Source organism: Gorilla gorilla, chromosome 22, assembly GCF_029281585.2.
Source record: "Gorilla gorilla gorilla isolate KB3781 chromosome 22, NHGRI_mGorGor1-v2.1_pri, whole genome shotgun sequence".
NCBI classification, from domain to species: Eukaryota; Metazoa; Chordata; class Mammalia; order Primates; family Hominidae; genus Gorilla; species Gorilla gorilla.
In genome coordinates this window covers 42,327,126-42,352,381 of record NC_073246.2, presented here as the reverse complement: position 1 = coordinate 42,352,381, position 25,256 = coordinate 42,327,126, and the positions used below count along the sequence as shown (strand labels likewise).

Genomic DNA, 25,256 nt, shown 5'->3' with positions numbered 1-25,256 from the left:
TACAGCTCTTATAGGTCAGGAATATACTTGAGAAATAGTCATGTATATAAAAATATTGTGATAGAATGATGCTCCCCCACCAAATATGCCTACATCCTAATTCCCAAAACTTGTGTTATGTTACATTCCATGGGAAAAGGGAAGTAAGGGTGCAGCTGCAATTAAATGACCTTGAGGTAGAGAGTTTATCCTCTATTATCCAGGTGGGCCCAAACTAATCATATCCATCCTCAAAGGCAGAAGACCTTTTTCAGACATAGTCAGAGGGAGGCGTGACTACAGAAGATGGCCAGAGAGAGTCTATGGTGCTGAACTTGAAGATGGGGAAAAGGGCCACAAGCCAAGAAATTTCGGCAGCCTCTGAAAGCTGGAAAAGGAATAATAATAATAATTTTCTCTTCAGAGGCTTCTGAATAAATGCAGTCCTGCCCACCTTCATTTAGTTTGGTGAGACTCAAGTTCAACTCCTAACCACCAAAAGTGTAAGATATAAATGTGTGTTGTTTTAAACCACTAAGTTTCTGGCATTTTGTTATAGTAGCAACAAGAAAACAAAATAAATATGAACAAGATTTAGCCTTTTCACCCTCCATTCAGAGACAAAACTCTCATATTTTTGAGTTGATTTTGTGAGAATATACTCCTAAAAACAAAAGAAATAGATTTTATGTTTGCAGCATACATTAAAGTACTCCAGAGAAATCAGAGAGCCAGTAGAAGATTAGATAAAGTAGATAGATAGATACATAGATTGATTTATTATGATAAATATTATTGATTTATTATTGATTTATTATAGATAAATTGATTATTATTTATTAGGAAGGTCAAGCAGTCCCATGATCGTTTCCCTACAAGCTGAACCAGGAAAGCTGGTGGCTCAAGTCAGCCTGAGTCTCAAGATTTGAGAACCAGGGGACCCAGTGGTATAATTCCCAGTCCAAGTTCCAGTGCTTGAGAACTGGGGGGCCACTAGTGTAAGTCCTAGAGTCCAAATGTCAGAGAACCAGGAGCTGCGATGTCCATTGCAGGAGAAGAAAGTTGTTCTAGCTCAAGAAGAGAGAATGAACTCACCCTTCCTCTATGTTTTTGTTCTATTTGGGCCTTCAATGGATTGGATGGTGTGTGCCTACATTGCTGAGGGCCATCTTGTTTACTCAGCCTACTGATTTAAATGCTGATTTCTTCCAAAAACATCCTCACTTCACAGACACATCCAGAATTAATGTTTCACCAGCTATCTGGGCATCCCTTAGCCAGTCAAGTTGACACATACAAAATCATCACACACAATAAACAGACTATAAAACACAGTTGATTTCCATGTTGACCTATTGAAGGAAGTTAGCCTTTATATTGAATTTTATTCAACATATACAAGAAATGCTTAATTTTATTAGGCTAATATTATAACAACTGTAGAAATAAAGATCTAATTGATCAAAAATGCCCTTTAGCAAAGTAAATTGGTCTTGAAGAATAGAGCAATCACATAAAAATAGAACTTAAAAATTCCAAGTAGGTTTGAAGTTGATCGATATAAGCATCACGCTCCTCCTCGTTATGCTGCTATATTTTGTGGAATACCTATCACAGATAAGCTGTCTGATTTAGGAGAAAAAAATTAATGTAATTCACCACCAACAGAAATGTGCTTATTCTTTCAAAATGATTATTGTTGGTGAAAGTACAAATGTATTGTATTCAGAGTTGCCATAACCACAGTAAGGAGTTATGTTGCATGATGAATGTGTTTTTTATTAGAAAAACCAAGAAAAGGAAAGTTTGCCATAGCATTTGGCTGTGTAAATTAGAATCAGTCTTTCCATTGGGTCTGGAATGTCTGAAATACTTTTTTTCCTAATTTGAGTAATGTTTTGTGATCATAGGTTACTCTTACACACTATAGCCTTGGATAGAGGTGGTTCATTGTTGTCAAACCATAAAGCACACGAACAGTAATGGTACCCAGAAAAGAATAAATATTTCAGAGGGAGGTTTGTGAAAAATACAATAAGTACATTTTAGTTTGTTCATGGTCTTTACTTATCCTAGACCTTTTGCAACCAAAATGAGTCATGGGGCTTTTAGAAGGAAATTGTCAGTGTTAGGTTTTGTGATGGTAATGCAGCAATCTCCACCTTCCATGATGCAGCCCATGCTTGGGTATGAGACTGTAAGGAGTCGAGTTTCGTTCACCTACATGCCCAACCTTAGCCTGATTAGTAAATCCTCCACCCTGAGGAAGAAATGTTCATCGGTGGGTTCCCTACAGTGACCCCTGTGCCGCTAGGGAAGGGATCTCATCTGCATCCCACACCATCTCTGCCAGAGCATGACAGAATAAGCACAGCACAGGAACACAAGGAGGTGACCAAGCGGGAGAGCACCTTGGCAGACAGGCTACCTCATCAGTAGAGGAGGAGACATTGGGGTCTTCAGCATCACTCAATCCTGTCTCTATTTGTGAGTGTACCTTGTCATCTTTGCTGCACTTGGGGCCGGCCCTGTCATTAGTATTTTCCCAACAGGACTTTGAAAGTCATAGGGATTTATATTTTCATTCTTAAGTACTATTTCCAATAAAAGACTTCTAGATTTCTTAGGGAACATGTGGTTGCTCTACTTTAAGTTGGAAACAGATATGTTTATTTAATGGTAGTCAGTAGAATTATTTCCTTTGAGGGGAGAGCCATAAACCTGAGTTGCTGAGAGTGATTCTTAAATGAAATTCACTTTGAGACTTGGCCAGAGCTTGTTCTGGCCATTGTAAACCACACACTAAACACATTTGCTTTTTTGCTGGTTTTAATATTGGCAGAAACACTGACTGGGAATCGCTCTTCCTTAATGCAGTTGATCCTTCACTTTTTTGCAGAGGGGGCCCTGGGTGCTTAACGGAAGATAAACTGGAAGGATACTGAATGGGGTCTGACCAGCAAAGCACTGTATGCAGTGAAGATTTCCACTGACAACATCCAAGATGGGCTGACATTCCTTGTGCCCAGTGGCCATAGGACTGGACCTTTCCATTGGATTACATGACATGGCCTTAGCAGAGTCCACAGTTGCCTTCATTGATGACAAAGTCAAGCAGACAAGCCAGCGTGTCATTTCAGCATGCAATGACCATCAGTATCCATTATTTGGACCATGGAATAATCTTTCAGGAACACTTTAAACAGTGGTATTAGACCTAAATAACTAATATGGTTTTAATAAACCTAAATTACTATTTAAACTTAAACAGCTTTTAGGTATTCTTGACATCACTTCTTGATGTCTGTCAGGTAATAAGTTCGCATGTAAGAATATAAAGCTAACGTATCCTCTTAAACCTTTGTTTCCAAAACCAAGAGCATTTTACTGAAACTCTAATATACAGGCAAGTTGATCCCTCATTAAGCCATGTGTTCATCTTAACAGATATGCACATATTTTTCTAATACAGAAACCAATTTCCTAGACTAATTGAAGATCCTTGCATTGAAGGTAATAGAGTCTTATTATTTGCATTCAATGTGAACTGTAAAATCCAAGTCATTAGAGAAAACAAGAATATGCTTCTCTTTCAAAGAACATCAAGCATGTTTTATATAGTCTTAGTTGCAAATTTCCATAGTTACTATGTAGTGAAGGTTTTCTGAAGGAGATGAGGATTTTTCAGAGCAAGGGTTCAGTTAACTGGCATCTGGAAAGAACCAACCTTAATTCTAAATCCTAACTGGATTTTCAGAGGCCATTCTGAGGGTAGTAGATTTTATCTATGACCTTGTGTGCCAGATGTTTCATTTTATGTTCTCCCTTATTTACCTGAAAGTGAGTTGATGGGCAAGGGGGGGCATAAGAAGGGACTTTGATACTAAATTGTAATCTCCATTCAAATATGAAATTAGCTGACTAATGATAACACATGATCAACTACAGGCTTCACAGCTGAGATACCCCAAAGGGTTTAATTAGGATTTCCTGCCAATCTGAGATTTGGAAAGTGATTTGGGATAACAAAACAAACCCATGGAAATAGAATGTGATTTAAAGAGACGACTCACTTAAGTCACCAGTCTCCAACAGAACAGAACCAATGTTGCATTATCCCAGAGTGAACTGAGTCACCTCACAGCCCAGAGGCCAGCACGCAATTAAAGCTTCTGAGGTGCTGTGATCTGAATGCTGGTGTCACCCCAGAATTCATGTGTTGGAACCTAATACCCAATGTGATAATATTAAGAGGTAGAGCCTTTTGGGAAGTGATTAAGACATGAGAACTCCACTCTCATGAATGGGATTAGTGCTCTCATAACAGATGTTCAAGGGGCTGCCTTGTCTCTTCCACTATGTGAGGATACAGAGAGAAAGTACCATCTTGGAAGCAGAGAATATGCCCTCACCAGACACAGAATCTCCTGGGGCCTTATTCTTAGACTCCCCAGGCTCCACAACCATATTTTGTTATAGCAGCCCAAATGGACTAAACAGAAAACATAGACAATGTAGGGCAAGCGTAGGTCAGTGCTAGAGAAGCTTTGAAGCAGGAAGGAAGAACGTGGGATGGACAGTGAGTGAGGCACATGTAGGGAATGGAGGTAGACAGCATCATCCAGGGTACATTACAAATCCCACCATCGTATGTAATCTGCCATTGTTCAGTGTGAACAGTCACTGAGCATCACAAGACCTTGATCCTATTCTCTTCTCTACTTTGGAGCAAGTTACAACATCATGGGCCTCAGTGTTCTCATCTACCAGATAAGAGGATCAGGCCCAGATAATTGTATCAGTTCTTACTCATTTTGTAAATATTTTATGCTATGCCCCAGTTTTTAAAAATAGAATATGTATTAGTCAGCCATTACTGCAATAATGCAGTGTAACAAATAGCCCCTGAATCTAAAAGCATCTCTCTCTCTTGCTCATGGGTGTGCCAGGTGGCTGGATATTGGCTATGCTCAACCGGTTTAGGCTGGACTTGTCTCCAGGTACCAGATTGGGCCAGATTGGCCCTACTTTATTCTCCTCTCCCTTATGCTAGTAAGTATGTGGGTTTTTCTCTTCTCAGGCAGATCACAGCAGTGTCAGAGACAAGCGAAGCCACACAAGAACATTTAAAACCTCTGTTCCAGACATTCTGCTATCACGACCTTGGCTGCCAGTTACATGTCGGACTCTAAAGTCAACAGCCCTGACAAGTGTACACCTCATACCCTCAGGGAATGGCAAAGAGTGGGAAAAATGATAGATTGGCCACAATCTAGTATTCTGAGTCTCCAGTTTTAGTTATGAATCCTCCCTTGAACATGTTTTAGAATATTTCAAAGTTGAGAAAGGAAAGAGTAGCCCCTATTAATGCTGGAAAGACAAGGAAGAAAAGAAAAGTAAAAGCAGCAGTTTTTCTTCTATTATTGTACCTTATTCCTTGTCTTAAGGAAATCCCCATTTTGCACAAGATTAGGGTATTTAAGTGTTTTTCCTTCACTTACTTTCTTCTAAATTATTGGTGAAAATACTAAGTTCACAGCCAGAAAGCTTGACATAAATGCCTGTTTGTCAACTTTGTAAAGTGGATAGGAATACAAATATGATGTAGAGCTGCTGTAAATCTGGTAGAATAACTAAAACTTTAAAATATTTCATTTCATGTCACTTGTAATCAATACAACTGTAGGAATGATGTAAAGCAGAGAAAATAGGACCCATCTTACATCTACTAGTGTTTGTTATGAGGACATTACCTTTCCTTTACTTTTTTAAAAATTTCACCAGTGAAATTATATTGACCAAATGAAAACTCATAGATTACTAATGTGAATTTACTATTTAAAAATAATGTTGAACTCATATTGGACATAACAAGTGATGATATAAACCTAGATTTTATTTTGATCATGAAATAACCTAGTCATGAGGAGTAGGACTGTGGAAACCTGGCTTCCCCAGCAGGAACACAGACGGGAACACAGACCACCATGAATGGAATCCTGTAATCCATCTGCAGCTTCAACTCTTTAACTCACAATGAAGCCATATGAACATTCTCTTTAATTAAGAGATGTTACAGTTTTGTGAGATACAAAATACTACCAAAATAAAGAAGGATTTCAACGTCTTTATTGACACTCTACTGCAGCATAAATGGATCTACCAAGTAGGGTACATTATGCAGATACATGCCCATAGCAATACAAATGTTAATTAAAACCTTGTTTAAGATTTTTATTTTGGAATGAGTTAGCATTTCATGCTGGTAAAAGAAATTGATTAAGCGAATTACATAAATTAGCGAATACTCAGAAGATCCACATAGCCTTCCTGTCACTAATATAGATTTTTATCAACACGATATGATCCACAGGTGTGAGAGCAAACATAACAAAGGAAATAACTAAGAAATCTGTAGTGGTGATTTCTGCATCTCAGGAACTTATCATCTAATACTTTATAACAAGAAGAGTTACACTCTCTCCTCTGCTATTTTGTATGCTTTTGTTTCATGTCCATCCACACATGTATACACATGAACACATGTACCAGGGGAAGAGAGACAAGGTTCACAGATGTATCCTGTATTATTTCCTTCATTAAGGGGGCATGTTCCAGTTGGAGAGTCTAAACATTAATAAAAAATTAACTCGGCCAGGCATGGTGGCTCACGTCTGTAATCCCAGCACTTTGGGAGGCCGAGGCGGGCAGATCGTGAGGTCAGGAGTTCGGGACCAGCCCGGCCAATATGGTGAAACCGCGTCTTTACTAAAAATACAAAAATTTGCCAAGCGTGATGGTGTGCGCCCAGCTATTCAGGAGGCTGAGGCAGAAGAACTGCTTGAACCTGGGAGGCAGAGGTTGCAGTGAGCCGAGATCGTGCCACTGCACTCCAGCCTGGGTGACAGAGTGAGACCCAATCTCACCAAAAAAAAAAAAAAAAAATTAACGTAGGGGTCTTAATTTGTATCATATTCTTTTTATAAATTATTGAATACATTAGTAGTACATGTTTATTATTAAAAGGTAGCAGATACCTTTTAAATATAAAAAAATTAAATTTAAAAATATTTAAATTTAAAAAAAGACTAGTAAATTTAAAAAAATAAAATCACTCTGATGTCACCATGCTAAGATGGATACTGTGACCATTTTGACCTCAACATCCAGACTTCTCTCTACACACATGCATGTAAATGTATATATAAGTTATATACACAGATATTTTACATATATAAACTTTAACAGGATTGAGCAGTGCCTAGCATTTTATAATGTACTCTTTGATTCAACAGTATATGATGAATTACTTTCTGTACTAAGAAACATTTTTAGGGCAACTCATTCTTTCAGCAAATATGCTTGGTTTCTTTCAATATACCCCCTTTGATGGAGTTGTAATTGTTTGGTTGTCTTCATAACCTCTACCCTCTGGATCTATAATCTAGAAGAGAAGATAAACATTAGTTAAGTAAACAAACAAGTGGATTTCTTACAAATAGTAAGAAATATTCTGAAAGCAAAATAAACAGTGTGCAATGAAAAAGAGCAATGGAAGAATAGAAGCATGAGGAGGAAATGGAGATGAGTTGCCAACAAACTCAGAAATGATTCCATCATGGAGTCCCATGACACAAGGATCCTGAGCAGAGGGCATTGGTCAGCGAGTAGATGGGAAAAGATGCATGCACAGAAGCCCAGTGAGCTAAGAAGGAACCAGAGAAATAAGTCTGGGGTTCATCCAGGGCTTGGTAGGGCAGGTCAAGGGTTTAAATTTTATCCTAAAGTTTGAGTATCTTTTAGACAAGAGAAGGAAATGATCTATGTTTGGAACCAGAAGTTCATTGATGATTTTGGCAAAAGGATGCTTAGGAGAAGTAGGAGAGAGGTAGCCAATATGAAGCGTGAATGGTTTCATAAATTTATGGTGAGGGATCTGCCTTGTTAATCCTTCTCATATTGTGGAATATTTAGCATCTGTTGTCTTTGGTACCAAAACAAAACTGAAGAGAACAATGGTAAATATCTATATCTTGGATAATTAAGTCACAATGAATAATCCTGCTTGTTAGAGGCACATGACAACTCACACATGGTCAGGGCTCTATGCTTATTCGGCCTCCAGGGAGCTAGACCAAGGAAAAGACTTACAAGAAGACTACAGGATGGGGTTGAGGGGTGAATTTCAGGGGGCTAAATAAACAACAAGGCTCTGTCTTCTTGGGTCATGGCTTCCTTGGTCGGCTCTCAAGAAAGATGGTCCTGGCACTTCCTCCTTCTTGGAACCTGGGCTCTAGGGTCTAGATCTGGTCTACTTGGCACTCAGAGACAGACACTCCCTTTTCCTTCATATTCCTGTGTGTTTGCCTCAGGGTTTACCATTTCTTGTCCACAGACTAGTAGAAACTGAAGATCCAACTGAGTAAGCTTGGGGTTGGGGGAAAGAAGGGCTGAATAGGTCCCATAGCCTGCATCCAGTGCAGAACCCAAACTTGCCTGAAGTCCATTAGGAGAGTGTCCTCAAAGCTCCAGGTGGTCCATTCTAATAATATTGATGATAACTGTATTAATAATAGGACTAGCTAATACACACTGTAAGTGCTGTTCAATTTACATATGTCAACTCATTCCATCCACTCAGCAACCTCATGTGGTATAGGTCCTGCCATATGGGGTAGCCCTGAGGCTACATTGCTCAGTGTCACACACAGCCAAGACTCAGACCTGGGCCTTTGGACTTCGGAGCTTTTAACATTTGTGATTACCCTTCTTCTATACTGTCTCCTTCCATGTCTATAAGTGCTTTTCAATTTACACCTGTCAACTCATTCCATCCACTCAGCAACCTCATGTGGTATAGGTCCTGCCATATGGGTTAGCCCTGAGGCTGCGTTGCTCAGTGTCACACACAGCCAAGACTCAGGCCTGGGCCTTTGGACTTTGGAGCCTTTAACATTTGTGATTACCCTTCTTCTATACTGTCTCCTTCCATTTGTCTGTCTGGAGAACTGCCACTAGGTTGAACAATGAGTCAGATGTTCAAAGGGCTAGTATCATGGATGCTGATCACCCAAATGCTATCTCACCATGGACACTGACATCATTAATGTGCAGATACATGTTCCTACAACTCGTATTATTCAGAAGACCCCAGGTTGCTTTACAGTCACAAAATACTTTTTTGTAAATACTGTAAATTGTTGAGGACATTGATCCTCCCTGATTTGGACTGAGGCACAGAGCATTGGGAAGGGGTCCAGAAGGTGATATGGTTTGGCTATATTCACACCCAAATCTCATCTTGAATTCCCACTTGTTGTGGGAGGGACCTGGTGGGAGGTAATTTAATTATGGGGGCAGGTCTTTTCCATGCTGTTCTCATGATCTTGTGATAGTGAATAAGTCTCATGAAATCTGATGGTTTTGTAAGGGGGTGTTTCCCTGCACAAGCTCTCTTTGCCTGCTGCCATCCCTGTAAGACATGACTTGCTCCTCCTTGCCTGCCATCATATTTGTGAGGGCTCCCCAGCCACGTGGAACTGTGAGTAAATTAAATCTCTTTTTCTTCCCAGTCTTGAGTATGTCTTTATCAGCAGTGTAAAAACAGACTAATATGGAAGGAAGCGTTGGGCTTTAGCATGGCTAGGCAGCTCCAATGTGTGCAACGGGACTCAGATCTCAGCCACTTCTGTCTGAGGTTCCCAATACATGCTTCCTAAGTACTCAGTGCTGAATTCTTTCTGTTCAAACATCTGAAGTGTTGCTAGTCCTACCTTTATAGAACTATGTTTCACTTAAATCTGTTCTACCTTTAACTTGACTTTCTGACTTCACTCCAGTTCCACTGTATTAATAACTGAACAGTGGGATCCAGGCCTGATCTGCACTGGAATAACATTTTTGCATAGGGATCTTTTAAAAGTGATTTAAGTTCTGATTCTGTTTTGCCTGTGTATATGTTGTGGAACTAATATTTACTAATATATTGAGTACTACTTGCAAGACCTATCATAGCTGTTTTGTGTCTAGTTTCTCCTTTAATCCTCACAACAGCTCCATGATACAGGAGGTAATATTAATATTCCCATTTTGGAAATGAGTAAACTAGGACCCAGAGAGGTTCAGCAATTTGCCTAAATATGCACAGCTAATGGGTGGTAAACAGGGATGTTGCTTGCACCTATGACAATGGTGCAATAGAAAAGGGTACTTCTGCTTTATGATACCTCACTTTCATCTGCTGAAAAATTATTGAAATATACTGGTTTTTTAGAACATGCCACTCTATGGCTACCTTCCAGAAAAAAAAAATGGTAAAATTTATAAATCTAAGATGTCGATATTGGCAGTGTGCTTGGCATCCCCTAGAGTGTGTAGGGGTGAAATCCGTGAATCCAACTCCAGGAACCAAGCTCTCAGCATGTATGTTACACTGCCTCGTGAGAGATGAAAGGTCTGCTGTTTTTCAAAAGGTGCCAGAAGACACCCTCATTTTGGAAAGCAAAAATAAATTATCTCAATCAGTCCTCGTTCCTTATGTTGTTAGCATCAAAAGAAAGCTTTTTCTCGGGCCAACATGATAGCTTTTACTCAGAGACACTGTGTACCTATTACCAGCAATGATAGGTCCAACAACTAAATGTTGATGAGACCTTGGACCTTGAGGTTGGCCAAGGCCATGCTATGATTGCAAGATTCAATTTGGTGCCATGGTTTGTGAGGCTTACAAAAGTGTATAATGTTCATTTGCTTTATGTCGGATTATTGCACTTTCTCATTTATTTAACTCCTTCACTTACCACTCATTTATTCATTCATCAACCCAATCATTGTTTGAAAGCCTGCTGTATATCAGGAACTGTTCTAGACCTCCAAGATACCAAGATTAACATAACACATGATCGTTGCGTCTATGGAGTTTATATTCTAGAATTGTTTTACTTTGGACAATATCACAAACTCTATTTTATTGAGTGTGATCATTAAATTAGGATACCGGATCTTAGGGTTGAAAAGGGTCTCAAAAATTATCTCATCTCCTTCATTTTAAGCTGAATGACAAGTGGCATCCTCAAGGTCACACAGTCTATGGCAGAATACAGATTTGATGCTTTGTCCCCAGACTCCTGGTCCTGGGTCTGCTGCTACTGCCAGAAACTTCATTTTAATCAGGTGTTGGTGTCAGCATAGAGATAAGCGAGCAAGAAGGCAGCTTCAGGGTCAATACAGGGTAGGACATAGGGTCATACTGAGACCTGTGAGGCTATGAGATGAACATTGCTGCAAGCCAAGTCTGAGAGCTTGGCCTCAAGGGCCTGACTGCCAGTGCTCCAGTTCTGGCTCTTCTTCTTTTTTTCTTTTGTTTTTTTTGAGACGAAGTTTCACTCTTTTTGCCCAGGTTGGAGTGCAGTGGCACGACCTCGGCTCACTGCAACCTCTGCCTCCCAGGTTCCAGCAATTCTCTGCCTCAGCCTCCCGAGTAGCTGGGATTACAGGTGCCCACCACCACGCCTGGCTAATTTTTGTATTTTTAGTAGTGACGGGGGTCTCACCATGTGGGCCAGGCTGGTCTCGAACTCCCAACCTCGAGTGATCTGCCTGTCTTGGCCTCCCAAAGTGCAGGGATTACAGGTGTGAGCTACCACCCCTGGCTGGCTCTTCTTTTAAGGTCTGTGAACTTGAGTAAGTTATTTAACCTCTCTGTTCCTCAATGCCTCCCTTGCAAAATAGAGATAATCATAAAGCTGGTCTCACAGGGTTTTCACTAAGATTATGTAATTGCTCATGGGAATCTTCATGCTTCTCCCATGGTTGGTGCTTGGTGAAGCTTGGCTATTGTTATTACTATTGTTAGTAGTAGTATTGCCTCTGTGACTCTGTGGACACCTTGGTGGAGCCCCGAGCTTAGTTTCTTGAATCCCCCTTGTGATTCTTAGAGTGGCAATTCCCACAGCAAGTCTCCCCTTGCTTGAAAATGGTCCTGAATGTGACCCAAACAGTGAACATGTCACAGAGCCTGTCTACACCCCTTCTGAAGAAAGCCGTCTGTAGATCATCCATCGAAATAATCATTTAATTTCACATTCCTGATTTTGATCCTTTTCAGGAATCCTGAAAAGTGAATTCCTACCTTTTCAGCCAAATGTAATCTACTTCCTTTATTTTCAGCCACCACATCTGATTATAGGTATGTGGCATATCTGCAGTAAGTGTAACACACTATTTCCCAAAAAGAGGCCATAACTCACATGCAGAACCAAATCCTTTTGGAAAATAGTATACACCCTTCCCAGAAACCCAAAATTTACAATAACTTATTAAACACCCTGGAGGGTACTGAGGTAATAAAATCTAAATTCTATAAATTGTTTCAGCAAGAAACAGGCTTCCAAGCTGGCTTCATGCATGCAGGAACTCTATCATCCCAAAAGACTGTGCTCTTAGAAGGACCCAGTGCTTGACTTAATGCGCTGCTGTTTTCGTCTTGAAATTCTTAACCATTTTTTAACGAGGGCTGCCTAGTTTCACTTGGCGAGTCCTTCAAGTTTTGTAGCTGTTCCTGACACCCCTCATCATATCCCGCAGAACTGGTGTTCTGCCAAACAAGTCTCAGGTGAGACCCCTGTTGTCTGTTTTCTGTCATCTGGGTCAATAAGAGACAAACTCAGCGGAGAGTTAAGAATCTATCTTAATTGTTAAAAATATGCACCAGATTTCCTAATCTAAATGTATATGCACACACCACTAGATGCCAGCATGAACCAGAGCTGCTGAATTCCTGTTCAGAGAGAATTCAGCTCAGCCTTGTTTTGAGAAGTTCTAGGTTCTTCCCCCAGAGGACTATCGTGGGGCAACTTAAACCCGAAAATACTGTTCAAGTGTAATTTGTGTAAACTAACCATCTCAAGGGGAAATTTTTCCGTATTAATCTTTGTGTAATTTCTGAATTATAAAACTATTTTTAGATGAAGAAATACATCACTACAATTGATACAGAGACACTTTAATTTAATTGGCACAAAAGTATGTTAAAAATATTCCACAGTACAGATGCTCCCTGACTTATGATGGGGTTATGTCCTGATAAACTCATCCTAAATTGAAAATATCTTAAGCTGAAAATGCATTTAATACACCTAACATATTGAACATCATACTTAGCCTACCTCAAACACTCAGAATGCCCACATTAGCCTACAGTTGGGCAAAATCATCTAACAAGTCCGTCTTGTAAAATGTGTTGAATATCTCATGGTTGTTTTTCTTGATTTCATGGCTGACTGGGAGCTGTGGCACCCTGCTGCTGCTCAGCATCATGAGAGAGTATCATATCACATATTGCTAGCCTGGGAAAAGATCAAAATTCAAAGTATGGTTTCTATTGAATGGGTATCACTTTTGCACCAGTGTAAAGTGCAAAAATCATAAGTCAAACCATCGGACAGGAACTGTCTGTATAGGTAAAGGGATAGCCATAGAGATCAATGAAACTGAATAGAGAACCCAGAAATAGACCCACACAAATATGCTCAGCTGATTTTTGACAAAGGTACAAAAGCAATTCAAAGGAGGGATGATAGTCTTGTTTCCATAAAACAGTACAAGACCAATTGGATATGCATAGGCAAAGAAATGAACCTTCACCTAAATCTCATAGCTTTTTTTTTTTTTGGTAGATAAAGTTTTTAAATTTGTATTATTTATTAATTTTTAAACTTTCATTTTTAGGTTCAGGGGTACATGTTCAGGTTTGTTATAAAGGTAAACTTGTGTCACCAGGGTTTGACATAAAGATTATACAAAAATTCACTCAGAATGGATCCCAGGCTTAAATCTGAAAGGTAAAACTATAAAATTTGTTGTTTTGTTTGCTGCATAATACCAAGTAAATCAAACAAACATTAGAGAAGTTGAAAGAATGCAAGGATTTAATAAATCATCTAGCAACAAGGCTGCACTTGGAGCAGCTGCGGGCTCACAGGACTTTCCTTTAAGCCAAGAGGATTCCGCTTGGCAGCTGCGGGGCAAGGCCACTGGTGTGCCACGCCACCTCACACTGCAGCCACCAGACTTCAGAACTGGAAAAGGGTGATTCCGGGGTAATCTCCGCCACCTCCTGCCTAAGGAGAGATCTTGTCCGTGCCCTACCATTTGTCTATCACTGATCGATTCCATTATTGGAAAACTTTCTAGAGCACTTGTTGGGGACAATGTAGGTCTTTCAGGATAGGATGGCTTGTCTCAAAAGGTCATCCTAGGGCCATGTTCTTTCTTCGTTTCCTACTTGTCCCACTCAACAAACAAGGCTAATTGTGGCTACCTCTCAAGGCTGTGAGGAAATAATCATTCATAGCTGAAGTGGGTCTTGTAGATATCAGTGATTGTACATTCTCCCCAATATCTGGATTTAGTGTCTAATCGGGTGTTTTTTTGTGACACATGTTGTATTGATAATGATCAATATAGGTTTATTGAGAATAACAAATAATTACACAAATTCAAAAATTATTTTCCTTCATTATACACAGGGCATATCAGGACTGCTTTTTGCAATTATAATTGAGGTGCTGCTGCATTATTTTGTTTAATTATTTCCACCTGATGGCCTGATTAGGAAAATTGCTCACCTTGTTTTCCTAGCATAATGCACCATTATGAGAAGCAATTACTGCAGCCTGTGTCCCCAGCTCCCAGGCTGAGCTACCATCCTACAGTGGCTACCATCCTATAGTGAGCATAGTCTTGCCAGCGTCCAGATAGAGTTTGAGTTCAGCCATTTGATTCTAAGCCTAAATTCAAATAATCTGTTTTTCAAGAAAGGGTTTTGTTTAACTCTAAGACACTGGAAAGGTGATGTGTGATTTCTCATTTGCTGATGTTTGCCGTTGTTGGCGTCTCCATGTTGGCATGAGCACACTGCTCTCTGCCTCCATGTTGTGTGTTCACACCTGCTCTGGCTGTACAAGCTGAAAGGGTTAAATGTATCCTCTCCTGGTGGACTTTGTGTGGCATTAATGTTTGAGAATAAGTGTGCTCTGCCACCACGTGATCATGTGTGTGTAAACATGATTAAAAGGAAAATGGTGATGACAAGGCTGGTAAGGAAAGTTGTGGAACTGCATTAGGACAGGCAGCCATGCGAGGGCCAGAATGAAATACCCAGTTTGGAAGAAGAAAGGCGGTCTAGATGCCCCTTGGAAGTCACTGGCCCTTCCCCGGTGAAACCATGTGGTGTGGACTCCAGCTGCCTCAGGTGACATCACCCAACACAGGTGATATTGTCCACTTCAGATGACATCGTCCACTTCAGGTGAAATCACCTACCTCATGTAACATCATCTACCTCAGGTGACATTAACCAGCTCAGGTGATATCTTCTACCTCAGATGATGTCATCACCTCAGGTGACCTCATCCAACTCAGGTGACCTCATCCAACTCAGGTGACATCATCTACCTCAGGTGACATCATCTACCTCAGGTGACATCATCCACTTCAGGTGATATCATCTACCTCAGGTGACATCCACCTCAGATGATGTCATCTATTTCAAGTGATGTCATCCACTTCAGGTGACATTGTCCAGTCTCTTGCTAGCCATTTCCCTAAACTGGAAGAGAGATAGAAAAAAATAAATCCTACCTCTGCCATCCACCAACAGTGTGAACAAATCTAACTCTCTCCAAGCTTTTGTTTTCATTCCTTAATAATTGAATTATAGGAAAATCATTTTCAAAGAAAAATGCAGTCCCGTGCAGGGGTTGGAGATGGGGCCAGTCAAAGCAGAAGGAGCCCATATGAACAGGCAGTTGTCATGCTTTCTCTGTTGGTCCCGTGCAGCTGGTGCCTGCCTGCTGCGGGTGCTCTTTTTTTTTTTTTTTTTTTTTTTAGACGGAGTCTTACTGTGTCACCCAAGCTGAGTGCAGTGGCATGATCTCAGCTCACTGCAGTCTCCATCTCCCGGGTTCAAGCAATTCTTCTGCCTCAGCCTCCCGCGTAGCTGGGACTACCTACCATGCCCAGCTAATTTTTTGTATTTTTAGTAGAGACGGGGTTTCACCATGTTGGCCAGGATGGTCTCTATCTTCTGACCTCGTGATTCACCCACCTCAGCCTCTCAAAGTGCTGGGATTACAGGCGTGAGCTACCATGCCTGGCTCATTTTGACAGGTATATTAATGAATGAAGAAGAAATGTGACTGATTTTTTTTGTATCTGTAAATTGCTTATAACTTGAAACAGATAGAAAAATGGTTACAGCAGAAATGTTGGCTTTCACAGCTGGGAAAGAAGAACAAACGAGAGGCGATGGGTCAACCTGCTTAAGAGAGTAGGTTTCAGGCTCAGACTTCCCCAGGTGCAAACCCAGCTCAGCTACCGTGGAACCTGGGCACATGACTTCACCCTCTGGGCCTCAGTTTCCTCACCTGTATGACAGAGATTATCTCACCTAAGCCATATAATTGCTTTGAGATTTAGTAAGTTGATGCATGTCAAAATGAAGGGCACTGACTACTTTTTTCCTTTACTATATCTATTCATAGCTCATCTTCTGGCTTCGTTGATGAAAAGGGGCATCTATTTTAGGGCAAGATAATTAGCTGTGTCCTATATGATAGGCTGAATAATGCCCCATTCACCAAAGATGTTGAATCTGAAGCACTAGGAACCTGTGAATGTTACTTTACGTGGGAAAAAAGGACTTTATAGATGTGATTAAGTTGAGGATCTTTGGAAGTGGGGAGGTTATCCTAGACTGTTTGAGTGGCGTCTAAAGGTAACTCCAAGGGTCCTCATAAGACAGAGCCTGGAGGGCCGACGTGGGAGGTGGTGGTGTGAGGAAGGAAGTGGAGATCTGAGTGATGGCCAGGAGCTGAGAAACACCGCAGCCTCTGGAAGGTGGAAGAGGCAAGGAACAGATTCTCCAATGAAGCCTCTGGAAAAAAACAGCCTTGCCAACACCTTGATTTTAGCCTTTTGACTATCAGAAGAAGAATTTATTTATTTATTTTTTGTTATTATTTTTGAGGCAGAGTCTCATGCTGTTGCCCGGACTGGAGTGCAATGGCACGATCTCGGCTCACTGCAACCTCCTGGGTTCAAGCAATTCTCCTGCCTCAGCCTCCCGAGTAGCTGAAATTACAGGCACCCACCACCATGCCTGGCGAATTTTTTGTATTTTTTAGTGGAGACGGGGTTTCACTATGTTGGCCAGGCTAGTCTCAAACTCCTGACCTCAGGTGACCTGCCCGCCTTGGCCTCCCAAAGTGCTGGGATTACAGGCATAAGCCACCGCACCTGGCCAGAAGAATACATTTATAAGAGAATCAGTTTCTATTGCTTTAAGCCACCAAGTTGGTGGCAATCCATTACAATAGCCACAAGAAACTAGTACGGTTGACTCTAGAAAAATGCAGCAGTTGGGGCACTGACTGCTCAGGCAGTCAGAAATCTGTATATAACATTTTACTCCCCAAAACTTCAATATAGTAGCCTACTGCTGACTGGAAGCCTTACTGATAAACAGTTGATTGACATATTTTTTGCATTATATATTTTAGATACTGTCCTCTTACAATAATCTTGAGAAAAGAACACATTATTCAGAAAATCATAAGGAATAGAAACTATGCTTACTATTCATTAGGTGGAAGTGGATCATCATAAAGGTCTTCGTCTTCATCGTCTTCACATTGAGTAGGCTGAGGAGTCATAAAGGTCTTTGTCTTCATCGTCTTCACATTGAGTAGGCTGAGGAGTCATAAAGGTCTTTGTCTTCATTGTCTTCACATTGAGTAGTTCATTAGGTGGAAGTGGATCATCATAAAGGTCTTTGTCCTTGTTTTCACATTGAGTAGGCTGAGGAGTCATAAAGGTCTTTGTCTTCGTTGTCTTCACATTGAGTAGTTCATTAGGTGGAAGTGGATCATCATAAAGGTCTTTGTCCTTGTTTTCACATTGAGTAGGCTGAGGAGTCATAAAGGTCTTCGTCCTCATTGTCTTCACATTGAATAGGCTGAGGAGGAGGAAGGGGGAGAAGGATTCATCTCAGGAGGCGCAGAGGCAGAAGAAAATTTGTGTATCAGTGAAACTGCAGAAACTTGGGTTGTTCAGGGGCCAATTGTACACCCCATTACATGAGATTTCAATTAGTTTAGATGGAAGTTTTTCTGAAAATCTTTGCATAACATCAGCCCTTTTAAATGAGAGATAATGAAGATGTGGCAGGATAACTACTTTTGTTCTATTTATCTTCGCAGAGATTCTGTATAACATAGAGATGCTCCATATTCTCAGACTGCTTTGCTTTTCGAATTGCTGGTTTTCATTTGTAAGATTTTGCAGTTGTTTTTCTCCCTCTCCAGCTGTCTCAGTAGCGGCTTCTCTCTCACTGCTGCCTCCACCCTTATCACCTTCTAGTTGTACAGCTAGAGAAGAAGAATGCCGGTAAAGATGTGTGAAGCACGCGCTGTGTGTTCTGCCTCAAGTGCGTCGCACACAGTATCTCATTTGACTTTCCCAAAACCTCTGTTTACAGATTATGACAATGAGGCCCAAAGAGGCGAAGCCGGCAGTAAAGCTACACAGGAGGAAGATAGACAGGAGTCCAGCGGTAGAGCCAGGGCCCTGAAAACCACTCTTCACTGTTGTGTTAATTGGGGTTCTCTAGAGGACAGAACTAATAGGATAGATATGTGTGTATATATATATATATAGGGGAGTTTATTACGTATTAACTTACACAATCATAGGATCTCACAATAGGCTGTCTGCAAGCTGAGGAGCCAGGAGAGCCAGTTCGAGTCCCAAAACTGAAGAGCTTGGAGTCTAATGTTCGAGAGCAGGAAGCATCCAGCCAGGGAGAAAGATGTAAGCTGAGAGGCTAGGCCAGTCCTTGTTTTCATGTTTTTCTGCCTGCTTAATATTTGCTGGCAGCTGATTAGATTGTGCCCACCAAATTAACGGGGGGTCTGCCTTCCCCAGCCCACTGCCTCAAATGTTAATCTCCTTTGTCAGCACCCTCACAGACACACCCAGGATCAATACTTTGTATCCTTCAATCCAATCAAGTTGACACTCAGTATTAACCATCACAGCTGTCTCTACATCAACTTGTAGAAAACACTGTCTTGCTAAAACTGTACCTAAAATAGCACTGAGCTAGGCTGTGAGTGAAGGTATGAAGATTAATTCTCCATCAAAGCAATGTGCAGAGAGCTGGATTTTAGTAAGAGGTGACAAGCAGCGACCAGCCCCATCTGTGTGTGTGAGGGTATTCTTTAGATTACTGGATATTAGGAAAAATTATTTTTTGTTCATTTGTATTTTACACAAGGTCTTAATGACTTTTGTTAGAGTTGCTCTGAAGGCTCTTTTCTTGGTCATTTTTAAGGAGATATTAGTAACTTTAATTCCTGTGACCCAAAATTGCATTAAGGAAAGAGGTCATTCTTATTATATTTTGCATCTCACCATCTGGAATAGCGCCCAGCATAGAAAAAATCCAGAAAGTGTTTATCAAATAAGCAAAATAAGTAACATATTCTGGAGTACTTAATAATAGCCAGCACTTAATGAGCACTTACTGTGTGCCAGGCAGTGAGCCAAGTGCTGTTTGTTTGTATTAACTCATTTAATTCTCTACTGACATTATAAGGACCTGAAGTACAAGGGCGTTTAACAACTTTCCAAACTACAAGTGGCAGCCCTGAGCTGGGAGCCAAGGCTATCTGGGTCCACAGTTCACAGTTTAAAACTTGATGCAGGCTGGGCTCGGTGGTTCATGCCTGTAATCCCAGCACGTTGGGAGGCTGAGGCAGGCGGATCACCTGAGGTCAGGAGTTTGAGACCAGCCTGACCAACATGGAGAAACTCCATCTCTACTAAAAATACAAAAAATTAGCCAGGCGTGGTGGCGCATGCCTATAACCCCAGCTACTCGGGAGGCTGAGGCAGGAGAATTGCTTGAACTCGGGAGGCAGAGGTTGCAGTGAGCCGAGATCACGCCACTGTACTCCAGCCTGGGCAACAAGAGTGAAGCTCTGTCTCCAAAAATAAAAAAGCACAAAAAACTTGATACAATGCTGCCTCTCTAAAGTCCATAAATGTAACATTTAAAATTATATTTTGCAAAAGACATTTTGCAAAAAATTGGAAATCTGCAGTTGTGTTTGCAATGAAAAACATAATTTTATTTTGTTGGTGCCATGTAATAACATTGAAAATTTGGATACAACTTTAAGCACCATGGGAGAGCAAAGATTTTGTCTTGTTGCCAGTTTATCTCCCTTGCCTAGCAAGCTCAGAGCCTCCTATACAGTATGTACTCAATAGCCATGTGGGGGCTGTCAAAAGTGCCATGCTGCAAGAGGTTACAGTGATGCTTGAAAAAGTACCTAAAATGCAAAGTTTTCATACACTAATGCAACTTTCATTATATTTTATATTCCTAAATGAAAGGAGTCACATGAAATGGTGTTTGTGTGTGTATGTGTGTGTGTGTGTGTGTGTGTGTGTGTGTGTGTGTGTGTGTGTATTAGGTCGCTGTATGATAAAGGAAGTAGAATGATATCATGTCAGTGGTCAGCTGGGACACAACAGGCCTATGCCCAGGGCAGCGGCCAGCTGAAACACACAGCCCCACGACACTAAATATGGATATTTGCTCTAGAGGGAATTAGTAAATTTGCATATCCTGTTTGGAGATAGTTCTGCCTTCTCATTTAGTTTTTGCTTGTCTTAGACTCTATAAAAGACTCATAACTGCAGTTCAACAATTGATAATAAAATAGTATTTGCAGCAGTGTGTGGTGGCTCACACCTGTAATCCCAGCACTTTAGGAGGCTGAGGCGGGTGGATTACCTGAGGTTGGGAGTTCGAGACCAGCCTGACCAACATGGAGAAACCCCATCTCTACTGAAAACACAAAATTAGCTGGGCATGGTGGTGCATGCCTGTAATCCCAGCTACTCTGGAGGCTGAGGCAGGAGAATTGCTTGGACCCGGGAGGCAGAGGTTGCAGTGAGACGAGACTGCACCATTGCCCTCCAGCCTGGACACCAAGAGCAAAACTCCATCACGCACACACACACACACACACACACACACACACACACACACACACACAAAGTATTTGCCCTCATGGTCACACAGTTGAAGCCAGCGCCTTTGTTGGGAGAATGGAGAGTAAGTAAATCTCAGGTAAAATATTAGGGTTAAGACAGATGAGGTTTGGTGTTGAACATGCCAAGCCTAAATTTCGGAAACTTAAAGGCAGATTCTTTTTCATAGTAGATCAGACTGGACCTGGACTGTGAGGACAGACAAGAAAGATGGAGCTCTCCCAGAGCGAAGATGATACAATGTAGCACAAAGTATAATGGGTCAAGGTCTGGAAGAATTTAGGATCAAAATTCAGCTGATTCATCAGTATCATTTGGGGAATTCCCTTTAAAAAAATGGGGCTTTCTGCCTCAGTGTTGATATTCAGCCAGAATACAATACTTAACTGACCTCAGCTGGATGACATCTCCAATCAAAGCTCACAGGAAGACATAGCAGCACCAGGCCACATGCGGCAGGGAGCCGTGAGCATAGCCTCCCTAGCTTGTGTCTGGTTTGGTTTGATGCATCAGGATGAGAATCTGCAGCATTCTTCCAATGACAAAGCCGGTAGCGCAGCTTATCCTCTCCCTAACTCTTTCCCTGTGTTTACTGTGCTGTAGAGATTTTGCATAAAGTGCTGCAAAGTGGGTAGCAATAAGGGAGCTGAGGTTTCATTCACAGAGGGAAGGCCAGGGATTCTGAATGTTGACTGCAGGTGGGCATTGTGTTTGGCAAATCTCTTCTACATGAGGTCTGACCTTAGCCTTCTAGACTCTGAAAAACGATCCTGATACTGACCCAAATTGGAGGGGGTTTGGTAATTCTGGTTTATGGTAACAAAGCTCCCATTAACCTATTGAACAATTGAGTTTGTCAGTATATGAATGGCCCATGCCCAGGGCCATGGTCAGCTGGAACACATGGGTTCATGCCGAGGGCCATGGTCAGCTGGGACACATGGGTTCATGCCCAGGACAGTGTTCAGCTGGGACACATGGGTTCATGCCCAGGACAGTGATCAGCTAGGACAGACAGCCCCATTCCAATGACAGTGGTCTGGTCAGCTGGGACAGACAGGTCCATAACCAGAGCAGCAGTCAGCTGGGCCACCTAGGCACCTCTCCTGTATGCCTTGCTCGCTGTCTTCAAGGCTCATTGCAGAGAGCCCTGTGGCCAGAAGTTTGCTTGGTGAACCTGGAATCAGATCACTCAAGCTTCTCGTATCTCAGATGGCTGACAGCATCAGGTCCCGGGGCTGACACCTAGGGAGCTGCTTATTATACCCCCTGTAATAAGTATTCCCACAAATAGGGATAGTACCCTTGCACACTAGATTTTTTTTTCAAAGTGTTAGCCAAGTACCAATGAAGAAAGAGCAAATGTGAGCCAAGATGACGGTTTGGGCTTGACTGAGGAGAATGACTGTGGACATTATCCTGTGTGTGCTGCTCCAACCCACCAGCCCAAATGACACCATTCTCATTGTCATGTTTGCTGTGGTCACTAGCTGGTGCTTCTAGGAAGCACACAACAAAGCTTGCTGGGCCTCTTCCCTAGGCCCCAGCCCTTTGAGTTATGCCTCTGGGAACGTATCTTGTACTTTTCTTCATCTCTCATGCCATAGTACTCTCTAGAACACTTATCTTTTAGGACATTGACATCTAAAAACAAAATAAATAGTGAAATGTGGCCTTTGACAACTTTAATATTGCCATTTACATTATGAACCTTTAACAATTTAGAATGTATAGTGAGATGAAAAATTTCCTATTTCTGAAAGTAGTCACAGATGCGTACTAGTATAGACACATAGGTGCCGTGAACTGTTCCCACGGCAGGCAACGTCCACTCATGAAAATGCCCATAGACCGCCTCGCCAAATCACTGAATGGCCAATGAAAGGACAAATGGAGAGAAAAGGAAGCAGCACAGGTTTTCCAACAAACTGTCCATGGATCTTGTAAAGTGACAACATTTGTGACCATTGTAGGCAGACCCATCTATGCAGCTTCTGTTAACTGTGACGGCAGTCAGGCTAGTTTAGGAAGTCTGCCTCCTGCTTAGCTAGCCCCAGGGCACAAGCCCCTGACAATTGTGCCTGGCTTTGCTGGATACAGTCCAGAGTCAGTCTTTTCTTCCAGTGCTACCAGTGGAGTAGTATGGGGCCAGCCACACCCTCTGACCTCAATCCATGTGTGTTCACAGGTGCAAATTTAATAATCAAACATGAGATTTGGAGAAGCTCTTGATTGACCAGCAAGCAAAGTGAAATTTACTGAAAAGTTTAGCTTCATTGTCCTTTATTCTGCCCCCCTACAAAAGGATATTATATATAGATAGATATCCATATATACATATTCATGTTCACATATATAACATATATAGTTAACATGTGTATGTTTATATATGTTTATGGATACACATGCATATGTGTGTGTATATACATGCTGAAGGTTGATTAGAAACTATAAGATTGGAAGTAAATATATTCTTTAGAATTATACTAAAACAGAAAAAAAGCTGTATTTTTGTTTTTAAGTTTATGAAATGAACAAGGAAGAGTGTTTTTTTTTTTTTTTTTTTTTTGGGGACACAGAGTTTTGCTATTTGTTGCTCAGGCTGGAGTTCAAGCGATTCTCCTGTCTCAGCCTCCTGAACAACTGGGATTACAGGCACCCGCCACCATGCCTGGCTAATTTTTTATGTTGTTTTTTGTGGGGGGGGGGTAAAAAAATTCTTATTTATTTATTTATTATTATACTTTAAGTTCTAAGGTACATGTACACAACGTGCAGGTTTGTTACATATGTATACATGTGCCAGGTTGGTGTGCTGCACCCGTTAACTCGTCAACCAAACACCACATGTTCTCACTCATAATTTTTGTTATTTTTAGTAGAGACGGGGTTTCACCATGTTGGCCAGGCTGGTCTTGAACTCCTGACCTCAGGTGATCCACCCACCTTGGCCTCCCAAAGTGCTGGGATTACAGGCATGAGCCACCATGCCTGGCCGGGAAGAGAATTTTAATCTCAGCTACGTCATTATCTTTTTTAATCCCAGCATTCCTTTATGTAACCCAAACCTTGGTTCTGTTTTGGAGTTGTAGCCTCAATAACTGTAAGAGATTAAACTTCTGTTGTGATAATTTTTGTTTGTTTTTTGAGATGGAGTTTCACTCTTGTCACAGAGAGTGCAGTGGTGCAATCTTGGCTCTCTGCAACCTCCACCCCCCAGGTTCAAGCAATCCTTGTGCCTCAGCCTCCAGAGTAGCTGGGATTACAGGCACCCATCCCCATGCCCAGCTAATTTTTTTGTATTTTTAATAGAGATGAGGAGATTCACCATGTTGGCCAAGCTGGTCTCAAACTCTGACCTTCAGTGATCTGCCCACCTTGTCCTCCCAAAGTGCTGGGATTACGTGTGCGACTGGCCTGTTGTGATAATTTTTTATGGAAACCCCAGGAAACTCACACAGCTTATTTAGATTAAAGATAAGAAAGCTATTTCCAGAATATAATCTATTCCCAGAATGTCATGTCCTCAGGCATATCGTTGTTGAACCTTTGATTATATTCTGGAAATAGATTTTTTATCTTTAATCTGAAGTAAATTGTGTGAGCTTCCTGGGGATTCCATAACATATGACCACAACAGAAGCTGATTCTCTCACAGTTCTGGAGCTTACACCTCCAAAATTCAGGTGTCCGCAGGGCCATGTTCTCCCTGACAGTTCTGGAGAGGTCCTTGCTCACCTCCTGCGGCACCTGGCGCTGGCCGGCAAGCCTTGCTCTTGTTGGTTTGTATTATAGACATCACGCCAGTCACACGGCTGGCTTCTTCCAGTGTTTTTACCTCATTTTCCCTCTATGGGTGTCAGTGTCTGTCTCCATATTTCTCCATTCTGTAAGGACACCACTTATATTGAACTGGCACCCATCCTAATGGCCTCATTTAAATTTGATTATCACTATAAAGACCTTATTTCCAAGTAAAGCCATGTTTTGAGATACTGCAGGTTAGGGGTCTGCCATGAATTTTGGGGGGACACAATTTATCCCATGACTTCTAAATTAGAAAATAAAAGAAATCTATTTTAAAAGGTACGTCATGCTGCTAGGCTATCTGCAAATTAACAATGTTCCAAATCTGGGTATTGATGTTTGCAAAA

At 41.4% G+C, this 25,256-nt stretch overlaps 1 protein-coding gene across 1 annotated transcript in view; it reads left to right on the top strand.

The window, feature by feature from the left end:
- The window catches only part of DSCAM (DS cell adhesion molecule), an 836,416-nt gene that overhangs the window by 392,820 nt on the left and 418,340 nt on the right, over positions 1–25,256 (top strand). The gene's annotated exons all lie outside the window — the stretch shown is intronic.